The 23,004-nt window shown below is 42.0% G+C and overlaps 1 protein-coding gene and 1 pseudogene across 17 annotated transcripts in view; one reads left to right on the forward strand and one right to left on the reverse strand.

The window, feature by feature from the left end:
• Positions 1-7,152: 7,152 nt before the first annotated feature.
• Positions 7,153-23,004, forward strand: part of LOC134327068 (receptor-type tyrosine-protein phosphatase delta-like) — a 469,775-nt gene continuing 453,923 nt past the window's right edge. For 16 of the 17 annotated variants that reach the window (XM_063009137.1, XM_063009145.1, XM_063009142.1 and 13 more), the window contains exons 1-3: positions 7,153-7,245; positions 7,381-7,503; positions 10,637-10,676. The gene's annotated coding sequence lies outside the window, so the exon portion shown is untranslated. Of the gene's footprint in view, positions 7,246-7,334; positions 7,504-10,636; positions 10,677-23,004 lie in introns of those variants that run through there. The other variant, XM_063009138.1, reaches the window with a different exon arrangement.
• On the reverse strand, positions 9,781-9,900 carry LOC134327156 (5S ribosomal RNA; annotated as a pseudogene).

The raw sequence follows: 23,004 nt of genomic DNA on the forward strand, positions 1-23,004 counted from the left end.
GGACGGTATGGAAAATGCAAATAAAATAAAAACACAGAGTTTCTTACATTTGAATTTGATTAACCTGAGATATTTCATGATTTATCTGCTCAACTTCATTTCATTTATTAATAAACATCCATTCCTGCATTTCAGGCCTGCAACACATTCCAAAAAAAGCTGGGACGGGGGCAATTAAGGGCTAGTAATGAGGTGAAAACACTAAATAATGATGTGAGTCTCTGATGAGTCAAGATGATCAGAGGATCCAGTTTGTCCACAAATGTGTGAGAAAATGATTGAAATGTTTAAAAACAATGAACCTCAAAGAAAGATTGGAAGGGATTTGCATGTTCTCCCTCTACAGTGCAGAATATCATTAAACCATTCAAGGAATCGGGAGGAATTTCAGTGTGTAAAGACCAAGGACGCAAGCTTTAGCTGAACGCTCGTGATCTTCCATCCCTCAGACGCCATCAAGAACCTCCACTCAACACTAGCTGATATAACCACATGGGTGAGGGATTAGTTTATCAAACCTTTATAAGCTCTACAATACAGAGTTACTGCACTAATCATACTTAACACTTTACTGTGCAAAAAAGAAGCCTCATGTTAACCATGTCCAGAAGCGGCGTCGACTTCTCTGGGCTCAGAGGCATCTAGGATGGACCATCACAAACAAAATTAAAGCTGAAACACAAACTCACTTGGTCTCCTTGGTGCCAAAACCTCTTTTAAGTGTGGTGAGAAGGAACGGTGACATTACAAAGTGGTAAATGCTTTACTGTCCCAACTTTTTTTGGACTGAGTTGCAGGTCTGAAATGCAGGAATGGATGTTTATTAATAAATGAAATGAAGTCGAGCAGATAAAAGATGAAATATCTCAGCTTCATCCTGAGTCAATGTAAGGGACTCTGTGTTTTTATTATTTGCAATTTCCACTCCGTCCCAACTTTTTCTGACTCTGGATGGCATGGTGGTGCAGTGATTAGCAATGTCGGCTCACAGTTCCACAGACCCCTGGTTCGAACCCAAACTTGGACTCTGTGTGAGTTTTCTTCGGGTCTGTATGGGTTTTCTCCGGGTATTCCGGTTTCCTCACACATTCCAAAGGGTTTATTGGTGGCTCGGTGGCTCTAAATTGTCCCATAGTAACTAAAATAGTGAGTGTGTGTGCATGTACCCTACGACGGATTGGCACCCTGTCTAGGGTTGGTCCCTGCTTTGTGCCCTGTGCTGCCTGCTAGACACAGCGACCCTAAAGAAAGTTATAATATTCCATTATAATAATGGAAATGAATAAATGAAATGAACGAATAAAATGAGCCCCATCCGCAGTGAGGAGAACAGAATCGTCTTCGGTGAAATAATATGTAAATCCTTTTGTCCTCAAATCCACGAGAAGTCGGATGGGAGCCGGCGTGAGGCGAAGCCGTGAGTCTCTGATCCACGGGTTTAGCCTGAAGATGAAAGCAGGAGTGATGAATAAAAAAGAAAAGGACTGTGGGAAAATTCAACACAGACGTTGTAATGTCTTCTAACTTACTGCTTTATAATTCCATCATTTTAACTCACTCACTGCAGCTACTGTAGGGAGGGTCCTCCTCATTATATGGGCGTTTTCTCTCCACCAGGTTGAAGATACACCTCACGTATCAAGATACGTCCGGCCAGCCATCGCCTCTCTTCAAACTGCAGTTTAGTCTTTGCAGCAACAGTTTAGGGAAGGTCCTAGCTCTGGGACGAGCCGGAAAATCAACTGAACACCAGTGCCTAGCCATACTGACTGATAAGGCACAAATTCCCACAGACATACTTCTTTTTTGTAAAAGATAAATAAATAAATAAATAAAAATAATAATAATAATTGTTTTAAATAACAATAAGCTATAATAATAATAATAGTAAATGTTAAAAATAATAATAATAAACAACAATAATAATAATAATAATAATAAATGTTATAAATAATAATAATAATAAAAAATAATAATAGTAATAATAAATGTTATAAATAATAAACAATAATAATAATAATAATAATAAGATAAGATAATCTTTTATTAGTCCCATGGTGGGAAAATTCACAATAATTTATAAATAAATTATAAATAATAATTTATAAATAAATGTTATGAATAATAATAATAATAATAATAATAATAAATGTTATAAATAATAATAATAATAAATGTTATAAATAATAATAATAATAATAATAAAAAATGTTATAAATAATAATGAATAATAATAAATGTTATTATTGATAATAATATTAATAATAATAATACTAATAATAATAATAAATATTATAAATAATATTAAACAATAATAATAAATGTTATAAATAACAGTAAACAATAATATAAATGTTATAAATAACAATAAACAATAATAATAAACAATAATTATAAATGTTATAAATGTTATAAATAATAATAATAAACAATAATAATAATACTAATAATAATAAATGTTATAAATAATAATAAAAAATAAATAATAATAATACTAATAATAATAATAAATATTATAAATAATATTAAACAATAATAATAAATGTTATAAATAACAATAAACAATAATATAAATGTTATAAATAACAATAAACAATAATAATAAACAATAATTATAAATGTTATAAATGTTATAAATAATAATAATAAACAATAATAATAATAATAATAATAAATGTTATAAATAATAATAAACAATAATAATAAATGTTATAAATAATAATAAAAAAAAAATAAAAAAAATAATAATAATAATAATAATAATAATAAAATATACTTAATGATATTAATAATAGTAACAGAGCACAGAGCTCTGACCTTAGCCCCACTCAACAGCTCTGGGATGAACCGGAACACCGACTGGTCGCTCCAACATATTGTGTATTTTTGGTTGCTGCAATAAAAAATATCATTAAACCACAATAAAGCCGTACAGTAATCGTGTTATGTTTCTACACTGGCTTTGAAAACGGGTTCCTACAAAAAAAAAAAAAACAAGAAAACAAACGGGTTTTAAGAGCTTTGTTATTAAGTCCAAACAGTAAAGCTTCATGTGTGGAGAAAATATGAATAAACAGTAAAATAAACAGTGCAACGATTCCAGACTTTGTGTTGTTGGTTTGAAACCATTTGTGTCACGTATTCAGCCTGTATGTGCTCCTGGAGTGCTTCTAAGTGCCACACCCCTCTCTCCAGCCAACGCCCCTTTTTTGATCGGTACCCTGCTAATCACCCACAGACATATAAGGAGGCAGCTGTGGAGGGCTCATTGGGGACTGTTTTGGTTTTTCTTGGTCATGGCGGTCTGTGAAGAGCTCAGGTTCGTTTGATCTGAACTGGACTCTGTCATGTCGGTCAGTCGGTTTGCTTTTGCCAGTGATTTGTTTGTTTGTCTGTTTGGTTTGTTTGTTTACATTGTTTGTTTACATTTTCGGCATTTAGCTGACGCCTTTATCCAAAGCGACTTACATTATAGTCACAGTGTACAGTCTAAGCAATTGAGGGTTAAGGGTCTTGCTCAAGAGCCCAACAGCAGACACCTGGTGGGGCTTGAACCAGTAACCTTCTGATTACTAGTCCAGTACCTTAACCACTAGGCTATGGCTTGTTTGTTTGGTTTGGTCCGTCTGTTAGCTCCTGTCTGTTTGTTCCTGTTTATGCCTGTTTGTTAGTTTAGTTCATGTTTAGATTAGTGATTAGCATGTAGCTTAGCTTTAGCATTGTTCCTGTATGTTTGGAGTAGCGTTAGCATTTAGCATAGGTCACATGTTTTGTTTATACCCGTCTTGTGTAACCTTATCGTGTCTTGTTATTAATAAACTGTTAATACATCTGTGCGGGCGTGTCCGCCCTCTCTTGTCCAGTCTAGCCCTAAATCGTTACGGTTTGTTTGTGAATGCGGTGTCCGATAAGCTAATGGTCAGGTGTCTGATACTTTTGGCCATTTATATTTACATTTTCTGCATTTAGCAGACGCTTTTATCCAAAGCGACTTACAGTACAGTTACAGTATATTATTTAAGCAATTTATGGATAAAGGCCTTGCTCAAGGGCAACCTGGCAGTGGTGGGGCTTGAACCAGTAACCTTTCGATTACTAGTCCAGTATTTTATCCACTAGAAGGTCCCTTGAAATAAATAGAGATACATCTATGTATTATTTCAGCTAATACATACAGTATATAACATCCACTCCCCTTAGGAGGCTTCTCACGAGACTTTGAATGTTGTATATCTGTGTGTGGGAATTTGTGCCTATTCGGTGAGTACGGCTGGGCACTGATTGATCAGTTGGTGTTCCGGTTCATCCCAGAGCTGTTGAGTGGTGCTGAGCTCAGGGTTCTGTGCAGGACGCCGGAGTTTCTTCACGTCTTTAAAGAGCTCGATCATGCTGAAGGTTTCCTTGAACTCACTGTTTTGATCAAATAGGACAGTAAGTCTGAGGTTGGACCCCACCCACACGTACGACCCCCGGCGGTGTCCTCTGTCGCGACCCAGATCCGCGGCGCAGGTTTATCTTACACATTGACTTGTTCTTCTTCACGACCTTTAGCTAAATGTGACATGCTGGAGAATGAATGAGTTATTGATAGCCTGTCTTTCTCCTTCAGACCTCCTTCCACTCCCTCCTGCTGGAGCATCAATCTAAACAGGTTCTAGCGCTGGTTTGAGTGTTGCGTGTTGCTGCAGTTCCTCACTGGTCGAGGAGAGCCACAGACTAGCACCAGACAGCAGGGGTTCCTGTGGATGCATCAGGATGGGCTAAAGTTTCATTGATGCGCCCAGAGCCCAGAGGGCCATGGGGTCTCCAGGGTGTCCATACGTCCGGTTTTAGGGCGGACAGACCGGTTTTTCACCTTCCTGTACGGACACGTATTCGTCCTCCTTTGGAAGCTTCCGGACGCTTGTAATGATCATAACTAATTCGCCTGCTGTTGGCTTATGAACACGTCAAAAGAAACGACTCGCATTTCATTGGTCCACCACTTTATTGTGGAATGTCCAGCCCTAAAAACAGTCCTTTATAAGGTCCGATGTTCTCCATTTTGGGGTCTGTTGTCCTCCTTTCAGGGGTATGATGTCCTCCTTTTTAGGGTATGATGCCCTCCTTTTTGGGGTCTGATGTCCTTTATGGGGTCTTTTTGGGGTCTGATGCTCTCCTTTTTGGGGTCTGATGTCCTTTATGGGGTCTTTTTGGGGTCTGATGCTCTCCTTTTTAGGGTATGATGCGCTCCTTTTAAGGGTATGATGCCCTCCTTTTTGGGGTATGATGTCCTCCTTTTTGGGGTCTGATGTCCTCCTTTTTGGTGTCTAATGTCCTCCTTTTTGGGGTCTGATGTCCTCCTTTTAGAGTCCGATGCTTCTCTTTTTAGGGTATGATGCCCTCCTTTTTGGTGTCTAATGTCCTCCTTTTTGTGGTCTGATGTCCTCCTTTTTGGGGTCTGATGTCCTCCTTTTTGGTGTCTAATGTCCTCCTTTTTTGGGTATGATGTCCTCCTTTTTGGTGTCTAATGTCCTCCTTTTTTGGGTATGATGTCCTCCTTTTTGGGGTCTGATGTCCTCCTTTTAGAGTCCGATGCTTCTCTTTTTAGGGTATGATGCCCTTCTTTTTGGGGTCTGATGTCCTCCTTTTTGGTGTCTAATGTCCTCCTTTTTGGGGTCTGATGTCCTCCTTTTTGGTGTCTAATGTCCTCCTTTTTGGGGTCTGATGTCCTCCTTTTTGGTGTCTAATGTCCTCCTTTTTGGGGTCTGATGTCCTCCTTTTTGGGGTCTGATGTCCTCCTTTTTGGTGTCTAATGTCCTCCTTTTTGGGGTATGATGTCCTCCTTTTTGGTGTCTAATGTCCTCCTTTTTGGGGTCTGATGTCCTCCTTTTTGGGGTCTGATGTCCTCCTTTTTAGGGTATGATGTCCTCCTTTTTGGTGTCTAATGTCCTCCTTTTTGGGGTATGATGTCCTCCTTTTTTAGGTCTGATGTCCTCCTTTTTAGGGTATGATGTCCTCCTTTTTGGTGTCTAATGTAATCCTTTTTGGGGAATGATGTCCTCCTTTTAGAGTCCGATGCTTTTCTTTTTAGGGTATGATGCCCTCCTTTTTGGGGTCTGATGTCCTTTATGGGGTCTTTTTAGGGTATGATGCCCCCCTTTTTGGGGTATGATGTCCTCCTTTTTGGGGTCTGATGTCCTCCTTTTTGGGTTCTGATACCTTTCTTTTTGGGGTCTGATGCTTTTCATTTTAGGGTATGATGCCCTCCTTTTCGGTGTCTGATGCCCTTTTTTTAGGGGTCTGATGTCCACCTTTAGGGTTCTAATGCCCTCCTTTTTGGGGTCTGATGTCCTCCTTCTTTGAGGTCTGATGCCCTCATTTTAGAGTATGATTTTTTTTTTTGGGTCTGATGTCCTTCTTTCAGGGGTCGGATGCCCTCCTTTTTGGGTTCTGATACCCTTCTTTTTTGGGTATGATGCTTTCCTTTCAGGGGTCTGATGTCCTCCTTTCTGTGGTCTGATGTTCTCCCTTCAGGGGTCTGATATCTTCATTTTTGAGGTCGGATGGCCTCCTTTTTGGGGTCCGATGTCCTCCTTTCCGCGGTTCGGGGTCCTCTTTTTTTGGAGGGGGTTATGGAACGTTTATAAAAACTTGTGGGTGTCAGGAGCCCTGCACACTTTAGATTTGGGGCCCCGAATTCGGACCACGCAGCACTTTTTCACCCGCCCGACTAGCCTCAAGAAGTCGATGTCCGCTTGGCGAAGGCGACCGCGCTCGGGACGTTAAATACGCGTCAGGTCGATCTCCTGCACCGCCGATTGATTCCCTATGGCGCGATTTAGATGGAAATAAACAGTGTCAGTCGTTAATCGTGGCCGGTGGACTGGAGTGAGAGAGGAGAAGAGAGAGGAGAAGAGAAGAGAGAGGAGAAGAGAGAGAGGAGTAATGAATGCTAAGCGGGTTTGGGATTCTCTCCGGCCATCAAGCGGCTTTGCGCGGGAAATGCAGGTGCGCGAGACTGCGCTCTCTCTCTCTCTCTCTCTCTCTCTCTCTCTCTCTCTCTCTTTCTCTCTCTCTCACACACTCTCGCGCTCGTCAGGCGCGCGCAGTACAGTGCTTCTCCTCGCGCTCTCCGACGCTCGCCGCGCCAAAACTAACGCTTTTATATTTAATACGAGTCTTAATGAAGCGATTCTTTCTTTTATTTGGACTTTTCTGGGTCGTTCTGTCTGACCCTCCGTCGTGTGGAGAACAGACCCGCAGGTACGGACTCTTCCCGGACTACTCTGGGTTTATTCTGTCCTCACACAGGCGGACTTTTGTATCCCGGGGACGCCGGACGCCTGGAGCTGATGCTGAGGGGATTTTCATCGTCTGTGTGTGTTTGTTTGTTTGCAGTTCACCGTGTTTGGACTAAATAAAGAAACTGGACGGATTTATTCAGGCTGTTTGTGAATGAGAGTGAAGAGAGATAAACATTCCTCTGGATTTTCCCACTGCTTTTGCTTTCTGTGCTCTTGGGTGAGTGAGTTACCTGACTAACATTAGTTGGCTGTGCTAATCCCACACAGAAATTTACTAGATCACATATAATGCTGATATATAAGGTCATATATTATTATAACATACACGTATTCTCTGGGTATATGTAATATGTAGACATATAAGTTTATAACACACATAAAATACCCATAATAAAACGTCTATGCACATATTAAACATATCTATAGGATTAATTTTATATAGTATTATATACTGTATCCATAAATGTTACCTGTAAGGTGATGTAATATTATAACATACATGTACCCCCTGGATATATGTACATAAAAGTTTATAACATATATAAAATACCCATAATAAAATGTATATGCACATATATTAAACATATCTATAGGATTAATCTTATATAGTATTATATGTTGTATCCATATATGTTACCTGTACAGTGATGTAATATTATTACATACATGTATCCTCTGGATATATGTAATATATGTAGATATATAACTTTATAACATATATGAAATACTCATATACCCTATATCCATATATGTTACCTGTAAGGTGATATATTATTATAACATACATGTATCCTCTAGACTTTATAACATACATGAAATGCACATAATAAAATGTGTGTATGCACATATATTAAACATATCTATAGGATTAATTTTATATGGTATTATATGTTGTATTCATATATATTATTATAACATACATGAATCTTCTGGATATATGTAATATGTAGATATAACTTTAAAACATATATGAAATGCACTCAAAATGTGAGTGTGCATATATTAAACATATCTATAGGATTAATTTTATATAGTACTATATACTGTATCCATATATGTTACCTGTAAGGTGATATATTATTATAACATACATGTATCCTCTGGATATATGTAGATATAAGTTTAAACATATATGAAATACCCATATACCCTATATCCAGATATGTTACCTGTAAGGTCATATATTATTATAACATTCATGTATCCTCTGGATATATGTAATATATGTAGATGTAAGTTCATAACATATATGAAATGCACTCAAAATGTGAGTGTGCATATATTAAACACATCTATAGGATTAATTGTATATAATATTATATACTGTATCCATATGTTACCTGTAAGGTGATGTAATATTATAACATACATGTATTCTCTGAATATATGTAGATATAAACTTATAACATATATGAAATACCCATAGTAAAGTGTGTGTATGTACATATATTAAGAGGATTCATTCTATAGGATTAATTTTATATGGTACTATATGTTGTATCCATATATGTTACCTGTAAGGTCATATATTATTATAACATACATGTATTCTCTGGATATATGTAATATATGTAGATATAAGTTTATAACATATATGAAATACCCATATACCCTATATCCATATACGTTACCTGTAAGGTCATATATTATTATAACATACACATATTCTCTGGATATATGTAATATGTAGACATATAAGTTTATAACATATATAAAATACTCATAATAAAATGTGTATGCACATATATTAAACATATCTATAGGATTAATCTTATATAGTATTATATACTGTATCCATATATGTTACCTGTATGGTGATATATTATTATAACATACATGTACCCCCTGGATATATGTAGATATAAGTTTATAACATGAAATACCTTTGAAATACTCATAGTAAAATGTGTGTATGTACATATATTAAACATATCTATAGGATCAATTGTATATGGTATTATGTGTTGTATCCATATATGTTACCTGTAAGGTGATATATTATTATAACATACACGTATATATGTAGGATATATGTAGGCTTTATAACATATATGAAATGCACATAATAAAATGTGAGTGTACATATACTAAACATATCTATAGGATTAATTTTATATGGTATTATATGTTGTATCCATACCTGTATGGTGATATATTATTATAACATACATGTATCCTCTTGATATATGTAGATGTACGTTTATAACATAATAAATAATAAAATGTGTGTGCATATATTGAAAATATCTATAGGATTCATTTTATGTAGTATTATATGATTTATCCATATATGTTAGAGAATAGAGAACGCCTTTATTTGTCATATATACATATACACAAGTACAGTACAACGAAATACTTTCTTCGCCTCTCCCAGCTTGTTTGGAATCGTATGGCATCCCTGGAGCAGACAGGGTTAAGGGCCCTTGCAACAGTGGCTTTCAGCTGATAGCCCAAAGCTCTACCCACTAGGCCACCACTGTCCTCAAAATAAGGCTTACAGCACTCATTATTCCCAGGCAGGTCTCCCATCTCGGTACTGACTGAGCCCAACCCTGCTTAGCTCCTGAGATCGGACGAGATCAGACGTACTTAAGGTGGTGTGGGTGCACGCATAAATATTTCATTTATATATGCACTTCTACATGAACATAACATATATATAAAAAAGGCTGTATGCCAACATATGATCTTTCTTATTACAAATGTATATGTAAATACAGTATATTGAAAATATACTGTATATATTTATTTATGAAAAGCTAAAAATATATGCACCCAATAAAACTTCAAAATCTTCTTCTGTTTGGGGTCTGATGCTCTTATGTTTGGGGTCTGATGTTCTCCTTTTTGGGGTCTGTTGTGGGGTCTAATGCCCCCCTTTTTGGGCTCTGATGCCTTTCTTTTTGGGGTCTGATGCCCTCCTTTTTGGGGTCTGATGTCCTCTTTTTTGGGGTCTGATGCCCTCCTTTTTGGGGTCTGATGCCCTCTTTTTTGGGGTCTGATGCCCTCCTTTTTGGGGTCTGATGCCCTCCTTTTTGGGGTCTGATGCCCTCCTTTTTGGAATCTGATGCCCTTCTTTTTGGGGTCTGTTGTGGGGTCTAATGCCCCCCCTTTTTAGGGTCTGATGCCTTTCTTTTTGGGGTCTGATGCTCATATATGTCAATATATAAAATTGTTCCAATATTTAATAGATGTCGTATATATTTGCACAAATAAGGGCGTATATGTTATATCTGTACATGTATTACATTAGAGTCTGGGATACTGTTGTTTAGATTCATTACCACACTCAGGTGCTTCTATCCCTGCTTACATTATATTTCTATGTGTTTCTTGTTAAATTCTAGTTTCCCAGGATTTGCTGTGTGAGTTCTTTCAGGATTTCTAGTAAGTAAGCGGTTTCTATTCAGTTTCACCTCAGATACTTCAGGTGACGTGGGCGTAGGGACCGGGCTGGCCAGGAGGGGGGTCCACCCTATATTTAAAGTGCCATCGAACCCCCGTCCCATCACACACACCTTATCGTTCTGAACTGTCCTCTTTAAATACATTGAAGTGCATTTCACAATGCGTGCTATATCACTAACACCACTGTGGGGATTGCATGCCGTAATTGCTGCACTTCTTTTATGACCGATTTGGGATTTCTGGCTCGTGCGGGCTTCATAAGCACAAATTCCAGTCTCAGAATTACGTTAGGGGACCAGGCAGGATCCCAAATGTACACCGAGTATAGCAAGTATTGTACGTTTGGGAGTTTTGCTGGCAAATCCGCCTTGCAAGCTAAGCTTCCTTAATTCCAGTAAACAGTAAACACACGAGCGTTAATGTTTTTTTATTTTCATCACCTCTGCCAAAGAAATCAGGTATAAATAAATGAGCATTTATATCCTTGGCTCTGATATGAAATGCACACATGGCAGTTGGGTAGCAGGTCCCTCATGTACTCAGAGTATTACATATTCGGGAGTGTCGTTGGTCAATTCCCTTGCAAGCTAAGCGTTCTTCATGCCAGTGAACTGTAAACACATCCATGAAATGCATTTTAAACCATTCCTACCTTTTCCAATAAATTCAGGTATAAAAATGATGGAAAATAAATAAAATATTGTTAAATAAAAGAAAACCAGCCCCCACTTTTGTTCAACTCATTCCTACGCCCTAATTATGTCACCAGCGTGTGTTATAGCATGTTATTTATTTAACTGTATCTGGATAACATGTAATTCTTGATATATTCACTTTCCATGTAGACAGAAACTTTAAGGACAAAAGTATTTGGACGGCCGACCATGAGTTTCACGGACGTCCCGTTTTAAAAGCAAACCGTATTGAAATAGAACAACAGCCGGTCTTCCCGCCTGTGGGAATTTGTGCCCATTCAAATTCAAGTCAGTACGGCTGGGTCATAAAAGCCTCAGTTGACGTTCCGGTTCATTCCGGAGCTGTTGAGCGGGGCTGAGGTCGGGACTCTGTGCAGGAGCCTGTTTTGTGCACAGAGGCACAGGACGGGGCCTTCCCTAAACTGTTGCTCTAAATTTGGATATTTTATATATTGATTGAAATAAGCAGTGCTGGCAATTGATGTGGCTGAATTACATGTCCTAATACTTTTGTCCATATAGTGTAGCTGTTGATAGGGCTGGTTGTGTGTGTGTGTGTGTGTGTGTGTGTGTGTGTGTGTGTGTGTGTGTGTGTAACCTATCTAAATGTCTTTGATTGGAGGATATTGATGCCTTTGACTCGTGCCCGATTATACAGACCTGTATCTTGCTGTCCTCTGTCTGTCTGATTGGTGCCCGCTCAGACGGATGGCATCAAAGCTTCTGACCTCATGACATTCCTGCTTAGATGATACCAGCCTGTGTGTGTGTGTGTGTGTGTGTGTGTGCGTGTTTAAGAAATACACTTTTTAATTTGTATTAAAGGAACAAACGTGGTTTTAATGCTCTGAGGTGCCGGTGGTTTGCTGTGACTATGTGCACACCGCCGGTCACCGAAGTGTCGGTGCGAGAATATCCGGCTTTGTCTCATTTCACAGGGTCGTTCACTGCCGTCTGTTTATGTGTGTACGATCTCTTACTCACTTCGTGTGCGCACGCGGTAAAGGCCTCGGGAATCGAATTTGGCGCCCACGAGTAGCCTGTGTTAGTCCACTTACACAGACTAGGACTATTTATCAACCAGAACTGCTGCTGTTCCAGAGCTCAGGCGGACGTTTGAGCTTTAAGACGATCTGTTGTTCGTGTGACCTGCTTAATGTGGACAGGCATTAAATATTCTGATTTATGGCATTTCAAAAACCAAGTATCCCAACATTCATTCATTCATTTTCTTATCCGCTTATTCAATTGGAGTTGCGGGGGTGGGGTACTGGAGCCCATCCCAGCTTTTCAATGGGCGCAAGGCACACGGTAACACCCTGGACGGGACGCCAGTCCATCGCAGGGCAGACACACACACACACACACACACACACAAATTCACTTATAGGGCAGTTCAGTGTCTCCAATTAACCTGACTGCATGTTTTTGGACTGTGGGAGGAAACCCATGCAGACACGGGGAGAACATGCAAACACCGCACAGAAAGGACCCGGATCGAACCCAGGACCTTCTTGCTGTGAGGCGACAGCGCTACCCACTAAACCACCATGCCGCCCAGTATCCCAACAACTATATGTATTCGTAGGGTTTTTAGTAGGATAAAGTCATAAATTAATAAAAAAAATTATAAAATTTAAACTTCCATTTGGACGTTTCTGTAGTCGTAGTAATGGTTGGAATTAGGGATGTCCCGATCATGTTTTTTTCTTCCCGATCTCGATCCCGATTATTCATTTTGATCTCGATCCGATACCGAGTCTCAAACCGATACCTGTATTTTCTAGATATTGTCTAGATAAGAACTAGATAACACTGTTCACACAGTGCACACTTCAACTACATTACAGTTATTCACATTAATCCAGTGTACATGTTTAAATAGCTCTGCAGTGCTGAAGGGAAGCATCCAAGCTATTGGCTTAATGTTTTTGTATTTTTACAAAATCAATCAAAGTGAGTGAGATAATTACAGTTTTACTTTAAACTTTACATTTGAAGAAAAAAAATCAGTTTAATGCAGTGATACACTAAAAATGAACAGAAATCTGTGTAGCAGCTTCACTTGAATATAAGAAAAAAAGTTACTTAAAAGCATTACAGTAAAACCTGAATACCAAAATAAAATGGACAGGCTCTTTTGTTATGAAGGAAAGCCAGTTCTTAAAGTGCTTGTATTGTGACAGTGGTTTGATGGACGTTTCTACACGAAGTGAGTGTGTTTTGACCCTTTGGGGCTTCCATAGTGCATGGAATAGCATGCTCGACTCTAGCTGTCGGCTATTCGGTACCGTAAAAGAAGAAGTTAATAAAGTGTGAATATAGCGTGTATTTATTTATTTATTAAGCGAGTGCATCACTACGTTGTTTTGTAAACCGGAGTGATCCTCGACTCACACACCATATAAACAGTAAAATTCTACAGTAATGAACGCAGCTCTGCTCCCACCGCCTCGTGAAACGCTCGCACTGCAGACGTTACACTTCACTGTTGGACTTGTTTCACTTTCCAATTTAAAGTATTTCCGGACATGCTGACGTAAAACAAAAGATCGGGATTACGATCGGGTTTAGTAAAGCCGATTCCGATCAGTTTAAAAAAATCTTTGAGATCGGACCGGGACATCCCTAGTTGGAATACTAAATACACGTTTCTGCTGAGAGGTGCTCCACATGTTCAAGGTTTGATTGACAGATCGTTCTCTGGCCTAAGATTTCTCTGGCCTAATCTACTCGGTGTCGCGCAGGCACAGGGGGTTTTAGAGCAGACGAAACGTCCGGCAATCTCGCCGGCAGATCGCTCCGCCGGGACGCGCAGTTGTCAGCTGCTTGGCATATCGTTTTCCGTAGCGCGAGGCGGCTGATCGTTCGAAGCTCTGGAAGATCTCGATACGGACAGGTTCTGTAATGCAGCTGGCGTTCTCGGTTCACCTGGTGTAGTTCTTCAGACCTAATGAGTTATAAAAGGAGGAGAGGTGACTGCGTTATCGAATAAAAAAGCTACTCGGGCAAATCCGTGCAAGTGTTAACCTCGCCACGGAAAATAAACGCTGTGAAACCAGACGTAACGCACTATTCAATTTCACGTTGATTTCATTTTTAGGTGGATGGTATCATTTATTCTCATTATTGGTATGAAAGGGGCTCACCCACACAGAGCCGCCCGCATCACCCTGGCACACAGAACTGTTTCAACAGAGCGCTTAACAAAGCCGCCTTCTTTTTATGTCTTTAGTAATCTCGAGGCTAGAGTCTGACTGGGAAGGAGATTTCTTTTTGTTTAATGCTTATAATTTCATTCCTGCCTGGTTGTTTCATCTGGAACCGTGTAAATAAACACTTTGCTTTTTAATACTCGCCGGTTTCTTCAAATAAGACGAAAATACAGCGCTGCTGCTCCTCTGCCAGAAGATTGCTGCAATTACGGATGCTTTGGTACGCACAGGTTTGTTTCTTTTGTTTGTATTGGAACAAACATGGCGCGCTGGGTCGTGCTGTGGCCTCTTATAAAGCTGTGTGCAGTTTGCATGTGGGTTTCCTCCGGGTGCTCCGGTTTTCCTGCAGTCAGTGTGCTGACTCTGGTCTCTGGTTGCTAGTCTGACATGGTGCCTGAGTCCATGCAGGTTTCTTCTGGGTACTCTGGAATCCTTTCTTCTGTACTGGTGCTGACCAGTGGTATCTCAGTTTTTAAGGTCCTCGACTAGCCTCTGGTCCTCTGGTCCACTTCATAAGCTTTTAGAGTAGGTGACACACAGTAGCAGGGGTCATGAGGACCTGGGTTCGATTCCGATCTCTGGTTGCTAGTCTGACATGGTGCCTGAGTCCATGTAGCTTTCTTCTAGGCACGCTGCAATCCTTTCTTGGCCGAGGTCCTGGACTAGCCCTTGATTCTCTGGTCCACTTCATGAGCTTTCAGAGTAGGTGACACACAGTAGCAGGGGTCATGGGGTCCTGGGTTCGATTCTGGTCTTAGGTTTTTGGTCTGTGGTCCATGCAGGTTTCTTCTAGGTACTCTTCTGTAGTGGTGGTGGCGGCCAGTGGTAGCTTAGTGGCTAAGGCCCTGGACTAGCCACTTCATAAACTTTTAAAGTAGGTGACACACAGTAGCAGGGGTCATGGGGTCCTGGGTTCGATTCTGGTCTCTGGTCACTAAGCACTGAGCACATTCTAAATGTTTCAGACATGGTGAATCTGTGACCATGTAGGCTTCTTGTAGGTACTCAAGAGTCCTTTATTTAGTAGTGGTGCTGGCTTACTGGTTCTGGACTAGCCTCTGGTACGCTGGTCCACTTCATAAGCTTTTAGAGTGGGTGGCACAGTAGCAGAGGTCATGGGGACCTGGATTCGATTCTGGTCTCTGGTCTTTGGTTTGTGGTCTATGCAGGTTTCTTCTAGGTACTCTTCTGTTGTGGTGAAGGGTAATGGTAGCTTAGTGATTAAGGTCCTGGACTAGTCTCTGGTCCTCTGGTCGACTTCATAAGCTTTTCCAGTAGGTGACACACAGTAGCAGGGGTCATGGGGACCTGGGTTTGATTCTGGTCTCTGCTCACAGGACGGACATGAAGCCTCTGAGTCCATGTAGGTTTCTTTTAGGTTCTCTGGAATTTTTTCTTCTGTAGTGGTGCTGGCCAGTGGTAGCTTAGTGGTTAAGGTCCTGGACTAGCCTCTTTATAAGCTTTTAGAGTAGGTGATGCACAGTAGCAGGGGTCAAGAGGACCTGGGTTCGATTCTGGTCTCTGGTTGCTGGTCTGACAAGGTGCCTCTTTGTCCACATAGGTTTTTCTAGGTACTCTGGAATCCTTTCTTCTGTAGTGGTGATGGCCAATGGTAGCTCAGTATTTAAGGTTCTGGCCTAGCCTCTTGTCCTCTGGTCCACTTCATGAGTTCTTAGAGTGGGTGACACATAGTAGCAGGGGTCATGAGGACCTGGGTTCGATTCTGGTCTCTGATCGCTGGTCCGACATGGTGCCTCTGAGTCCATGTAGGTTTCTTCTGTGTACACTGCAATCCTTTCTTGGTCGAGGTCCTGGACTAGCCCTTGATTCTCTGGTCCACTTCATAAGCTTAGAGTGGGTGATACAGTAGCAGGGGTCATGGGGTCCTGGGTTCGATTCTGCTCTCTGGTCTCTGGTCTATGGTCCATGTAGGTTTCTTCATGGTACTCTGGAATCCTTTCTTCTGAAGTGGTGCTGACTTAGTGCTACCCTCTGGTCCTCTGGTCCACTTCTAAATAGTTTCTTAAATTTAGCTTTAAATAAATGTGGCTATGAACCGCTCTAAGTGTAATTGGAAGACGCCCTCGACTGTCATCTTCCAGCTTTGTGCCGCTGGGAACTAGAAAGCTGTGATTCATAAATAAATGGACTGACATTAATCTATTGGTGGTTCAGAATGAATAATGTTCATCTGAACTTCCTCCCTCAAATGAGCCCAGAATCAATACTTGTTATGGACTTGAGTCTCCAGATCGAGTGTAATCACACACAATCACGGCGTAATGTGCTGGTGTAGAAGCATCATTTGGCCGAAAGTATGTGGACACCCATCGGAAACGATCGAGCCGCTAACGGGCGGATTAAATCAATTACCGTCAGAACGGAACACTTCTGGGAGACACACCGATCCGATACCGAGTATCCGGGCTGGAACCGGACCAAAATGCTGGAACGTTAGAGGATTTGATTTTACTGCTCCAACACACACACACACACACACACACACACACACAGCCGGAAGAAAGTGTGTCTGGAGAGGTGGCTGATGTCAAACTCTAAAAGCTTGATCTTTTCTTTTCTGATGGAAGGGCAGCGCAGCGGAGGGAGGGGAAAGGGACACGACGTCTCCCCTGAGATCCGCTGTTTTCAGGGAAAAAATACATCTCAAAGCTGTGTGTGTCACACTGTGTGTGTACAGGGGTGTGTATTCATGTGAGTGTGTGTGTGTGTGTGTGTGTAGACCTTTTATTTAAAAACCTACAGGGCTCTTAGGGGCAGAATTCATTCTCACCGTGCTGGAAAGATCCGTCCATCCCTGTATCCTAGAATCCCTTAGGGTCACGCCAGTCTGTGTGTTTGTGTACCCCCAAATAAAGTTAAGTCTGTGTGTGTGTGTGTGTGTGTGTGTGTGTGTGTGTAATTCCCATTGCTGAAATTGGCTTAAACAATGACAGTTCCTCACTAGAGCTTAAAAGTAATTGGAAGTTTGCTGCAATTCAGGGTTACTGTAAGAATGTGTGTGTGTGTGTGTGTGTGTGTGTGCTCCAGTTCTCTTTTATGCTGCACTCTGTCCTTAATTATCCTCAGAGACTCCAAGAACAGCCCGGTGCCTCAACAACTACTGAGTTCTATGTATTTCTATCTCTTTATCTCTCTCCATTACACACACACACACACACACACACACACACTTTATTTTCTCTAAAAGGCTGCAACACTGGCAGAACTGGGCCAAGAAAACTGATGGACTCGTGTAGCAAAATACATAACCGAGCAGATTTTACTGAAACCTTATCATAGACCAGAAAAAGCTCACATTTAACAAGAACCCTGTTCACTTAGACAGCATCCGGGGGTTCTCTGTATGTTTACACCTCAGTCAGAATAGAATACGTCCACGTTTACTCCTCAGTCAGAATAGAACACGTCCATGTTTACTCCTCAGTCAGAATAGAACACGTCCATGTTTACTCCTCAGTCGGAATAGAACACGTCCATGTTTACTCCTCAGTCGGAATAGAACACGTCCATGTTTACACCTCAGTCGGAATAGAACACGTCCATGTTTACTCCTCAGTCGGAATAGAACACGTCCACGTTTACTCCTCAGTCGGAATAGAACACGTCCATGTTTACACCTCAGTCGGAATAGAACACGTCCATGTTTACACCTCGATCAGAATAGAACACGTCCATGTTTACACCTCGATCAGAATAGAACACGTCCATGTTTACACCTCAGTCGGAGTAGAACACGTCCATGTTTACACCTCGATCAGAATAGAACACGTCCATGTTTACACCTCAGTCGGAATAGAACACGTCCATGTTTACACCTCAGTCAGAATAGAACACGTCCATGTTTACACCTCGATCAGAATAGAACACGTCCATGTTTACACCTCGATCAGAATAGAACACATCCACGTTTACACCTCAGTCGGAATAGAACACGTCCATGTTTACACCTCAGTCAGAATAGAATACGTCCATGTTTACACATCGATCAGAATAGAACACGTCCATGTTTACACCTCGATCAGAATAGAACACGTCCATGTTTACACCTCGATCAGAATAGAACACATCCACGTTTACACCTCAGTCGGAATAGAACACGTCCATGTTTACACCTAAGTCAGAATAGAACACGTCCATGTTTACACCTCAGTCAGAATAGAACACGTCCATGTTTACACCTCGATCAGAATAGAACACATCCACGTTTACACCTCAGTCGGAATAGAACACGTCCATGTTTACACCTCAGTCAGAATAGAACACGTCCATGTTTACACCTCAGTCAGAATAGAACACGTCCATGTTTACACCTCGATCAGAGTAGAACACGTCCACGTTTACACCTCAGTCGGAATAGAACACGTCCATGTTTACACCTCAGTCGGAATAGAACACGTCCATGTTTACACCTCAGTCGGAATAGAACACGTCCATGTTTACACCTCGATCGGAATAGAACACGTCCATGTTTACACCTGGTTGTCATGGTAACGTGTACACTAAGCGGTACTCTACACGTGCGTGGGGTTTTTGGATGGATCACTTGTTGCGTGCATGTGAACGGAGATCATCATCAGATCTGTAATATCGTCAGCTCCTTTAATGTGTGGTGATCTGTGTGTTGGGGCTACGTCCAGTCACGATTGGAGCCACACCCTGGATGACCCTCGAGGCGGTGTGACCACCCCTTTTTTAGGAGCGGTCCCCAAGGGTGGAGCAGCACTAGACACTGGCTTTGGCATTCAGTGGTGTGGGGCTTACCAGTCGTCTGCTGGTTTGTTGTTGAGTTTTGCTTGGTTCTGTCCCATTTCTGTCCCTTGTGAAGCTTCTGTGTTTTTGTTTCTATTAATTCGACTATTTATTTGTTTCCAATCGTCCTTGTTTAGTTTGTTTACCTTGGTTGAATATTTTCCTCTACCAGGAGTATGGGGATTCTCGCTCTCCTTCTGGCATGGCGCATCCTTCCCCATTACTGTGAACTTTTTGCTCATCCAAGATTGATGGGCAGGGTCGTGAGTCAGGCATGTTTGGAATAGACTCGTATAGGTTAACATTTATTTTGTAATGTACACACTGGGCATAATAATGTAATAGTGCAATGATGGAGTGCACACACACACACACACACACACACACACACACACACAGTTTTTTTTAACACATCAGGCTGTTTATGGCTTCCATATGGCATGGCGTTTCTTTATTGCTTTCCATGCTCTACAATACCCATTATCATACCGACGATCACACACAAGTGTGAGTTTATAATGAGAACACGGTGACAGATAATTAGGTACACCTGGTGCCGCCGCGTCGAGTCATCTCAAACGAAACGCCTCTCGCGCTCTTTTCCCTACACCTCGCATACATAAAAGTGGCTGATTTGTCTATTATCCGGGTCTCTTCCGTGGCGTCGTTCCGCCGATGCCGCGTCTGCACACTCACTCATCAGGGGAGGAGAAGTGAGGAACATCGCTCTTGGTGGAATAGCAGACTTGTGTATTGTATTACTCTGCTTCTCTGTGCTGAGTCAGTTTCACTCCTCACAGCTGCCTCGTTATCCAGTGTCCCATCGCTTCAAACTTTAACCCTGATTTTGGGTGCTCGTGCCCCTTAGATTCGATTGTTGGGGCTCTAACCTGATTCAGTGCCTTGTGAAATTCTGAAAGTTTTCTGGCTGCACCGCAGAAGCTGACTGGCATGAATTATCAGCTGGAAAAACTTATAAATCAGGACTTTTTATCCATGGACTTCATTATGTAACTGCCTTAAGCATGAATACAATACAGGGATACCCAGATCTAGATAGGCCCAGGACCAAAACTGGGCCCAGCAGGATCACAGCTGAAACTGAGCCCACAAGGGCCAAGGCCGAAATTGGGATGACCAGGGACAGGGCTGAGACTGGATCGACCAGGTACAGGGCCAGTACTGCGCCGACTAGGGCCAAGGCCAAAACTGGGCTGACCAGGGCCAAGGCTGAAACTGGGCCGACTCGGGCCAAAGCTGAAATTGGAGCTGACCAGGGCCAACACTGGACTGACCAGGGCCAAGGCTTAAACTGGGCCGACCAGGGATAAAATTGGGTCGACCTGGGCCAAGGCTGACACTGGCCTGTCTAGGACCAGGGCCAAAATTGGGCTGACTAGGGCCAGGGCTTAAACTGGGCTGACCAGGGCCAAGGACAAAACTGGGTCCACCAGTGTCAGGGTCGAAACTGGCCAGGGATAAAATTGGGTCAACCTGGACCAAGGCTGACACTAGGCTGACCAGGATCAAGGCTGAAACTGGGCTGACCAGGTCTAAAGCAGAAACTGGGCTGACCAGGGCCAAGGCTGAAAATGGGCAGACCAAGGACAGGGCTGAATAGTGCCTGGGCCAACCAGATCTAAAGCAGAAACTGGGCTGACCAGGGCCAAGGCTGACACTGGGACCACCAAGGCCAAGGCTGAAACTAGGCTGACCAGGGCCAAGGCTGAAACTGGGCAGACCAGGGCCAAGGCTGAAACTGGGCAGACCAGGACTAAGGCTGAAACTGGGCCCACAAGGGCCAAGACAGAATTTGGGCTGACCAAGGACAGGGCTGAATAGGGCCTGGGCCAACCAGATCTAAAGCAGAAACTAGGCTGACCAGGGCCAAGGCTGAAACTAGGCTGACCAGGGCCAAGGCTGAAACCGGGCCCACCAGGGACAGTACTGGTACTGGGCTGACTAGAGGCAAGGCTTAAACTGGACTGAGCAGGTCCAGAACTGGGATGAAACTCTTGATCTAGATTGGATCAGATTTAATATGGGTACAGAACAAAATTTTTTACCGACATGCTTCAGTGTGTGTGTGTGTGTGTGTGTGTATGTGTGTGTGTGTGTGTGTGTGTGGTACTATTAGTATCTGGAGGTACTATTTCTTTAAAACGCCGCGCCCTGCCTCCATATTTAAAGCATGCATAAACACACAGATGGAGAGACCACGGCAGAGGCGCGGGATGGCGGCTCTCGTCCAACCATGATGTCAGTCGGTTTATACCGGTGATCATTTGGCACAGACGTGTTCGGTTCAGTAACCAGACAGGAAGAGCAGAAGATCGGTGGACGCTCTGCTTCCATGCTCCCACATATTTTAGTCTGAATTCATGATCCTGCATGAGCTCCTGATTTATATCTGATGTGTTGTTCTGAATTAATGCAAATCTATCATATTACCACTGTCTCAACGGGGGGTATTAGTGGAGAGCAACCCTAGTATTGTGTAAAGGAGTGTAAATGAGGTATTGTTGCTGTAATAAGAAGCGTGAGCTACTTCTTGCACTCTGTGATGATGGGATTCAGTATTACTGAGCTAGTTTGGTTCAGGATACTGTTGTTTAATTTGTTATGAGATTAAAATCCTCTCTCGTACTCGAGTGTTAGCACGGTCGTCCTCGCTCCTGTTTCATTAAACGTACGTCTGTAAACATGACCTTTACAAGAGAAGATCAGATCATACGAAGATTCTGATACATCTTCAGCTCAGCTATTGTCAGATGTCATGCCAACCTTACCGACCTTATTAACACTCAGTACGAATTCCCACAGACGTACCTGTGAGGAGCTTCTCCGAAATGTGTCTGATATCCTCGCTGAAAAGATCACGTCAAGTTCACTATTTAATATCCTTTTGGCTCTATAGTGGATCTCCACGAATTAAAACCACCTCCTCGTTTCTACACTCACTGTCCATGTTATCAGCTCCACTTACCATATAGAAGCACTTTGTAGTTCTACAATTACTGACTGTAGTCCATCTGCTTTCACCCTGTTCTTCAATGGTCAGGACCCCCACAGGACCCCCACAGAGCAGGTATTATTTAGGTGGTGGATGATTCTCAGCACTGCAGTGACACTGACATGGTGGTGGTGTGTTAGTGTGTGTTGTGCTGGTACGAGTGGATCAGACACAGCTGCGCTGCTGGAGTTTTTAAACACCGTGTCCACTCACTGTCCACTCTATTAGACACTCCTACCTAGTCGGTCCATCTTGTAGATGTAAAGTCAGAGATGATCGCTCATCTATTGCTGCTGTTTGAGTCGCTCATCTTCTAGACCTTCATCGGTGGTCACAGGACGCTGCCCACGGGGCGCGTCGGTTGGTGGACGATTCTCAGTCCAGCAGTGACTGTGAGGTGTTTAAAAACTCCAGCAGCGCTGCTGTGTCTGATCCACTCATACCAGCACAACACACACTAACACACCACCACCATGTCAGTGTCAGTGCAGTGCTGAGAATCATCCACCACCTAAATAATACCTGCTCTGTGGTGGTCCTGTGGGGGTCCTGACCACAAGTCAGTACTACAGTCTACAGTGCACACTACAGTCAGTAATTGTAGAACTACAAAG

This window comes from Trichomycterus rosablanca, chromosome 14, assembly GCF_030014385.1.
Source record: "Trichomycterus rosablanca isolate fTriRos1 chromosome 14, fTriRos1.hap1, whole genome shotgun sequence".
NCBI lineage: Eukaryota > Metazoa > Chordata > Actinopteri > Siluriformes > Trichomycteridae > Trichomycterus > Trichomycterus rosablanca.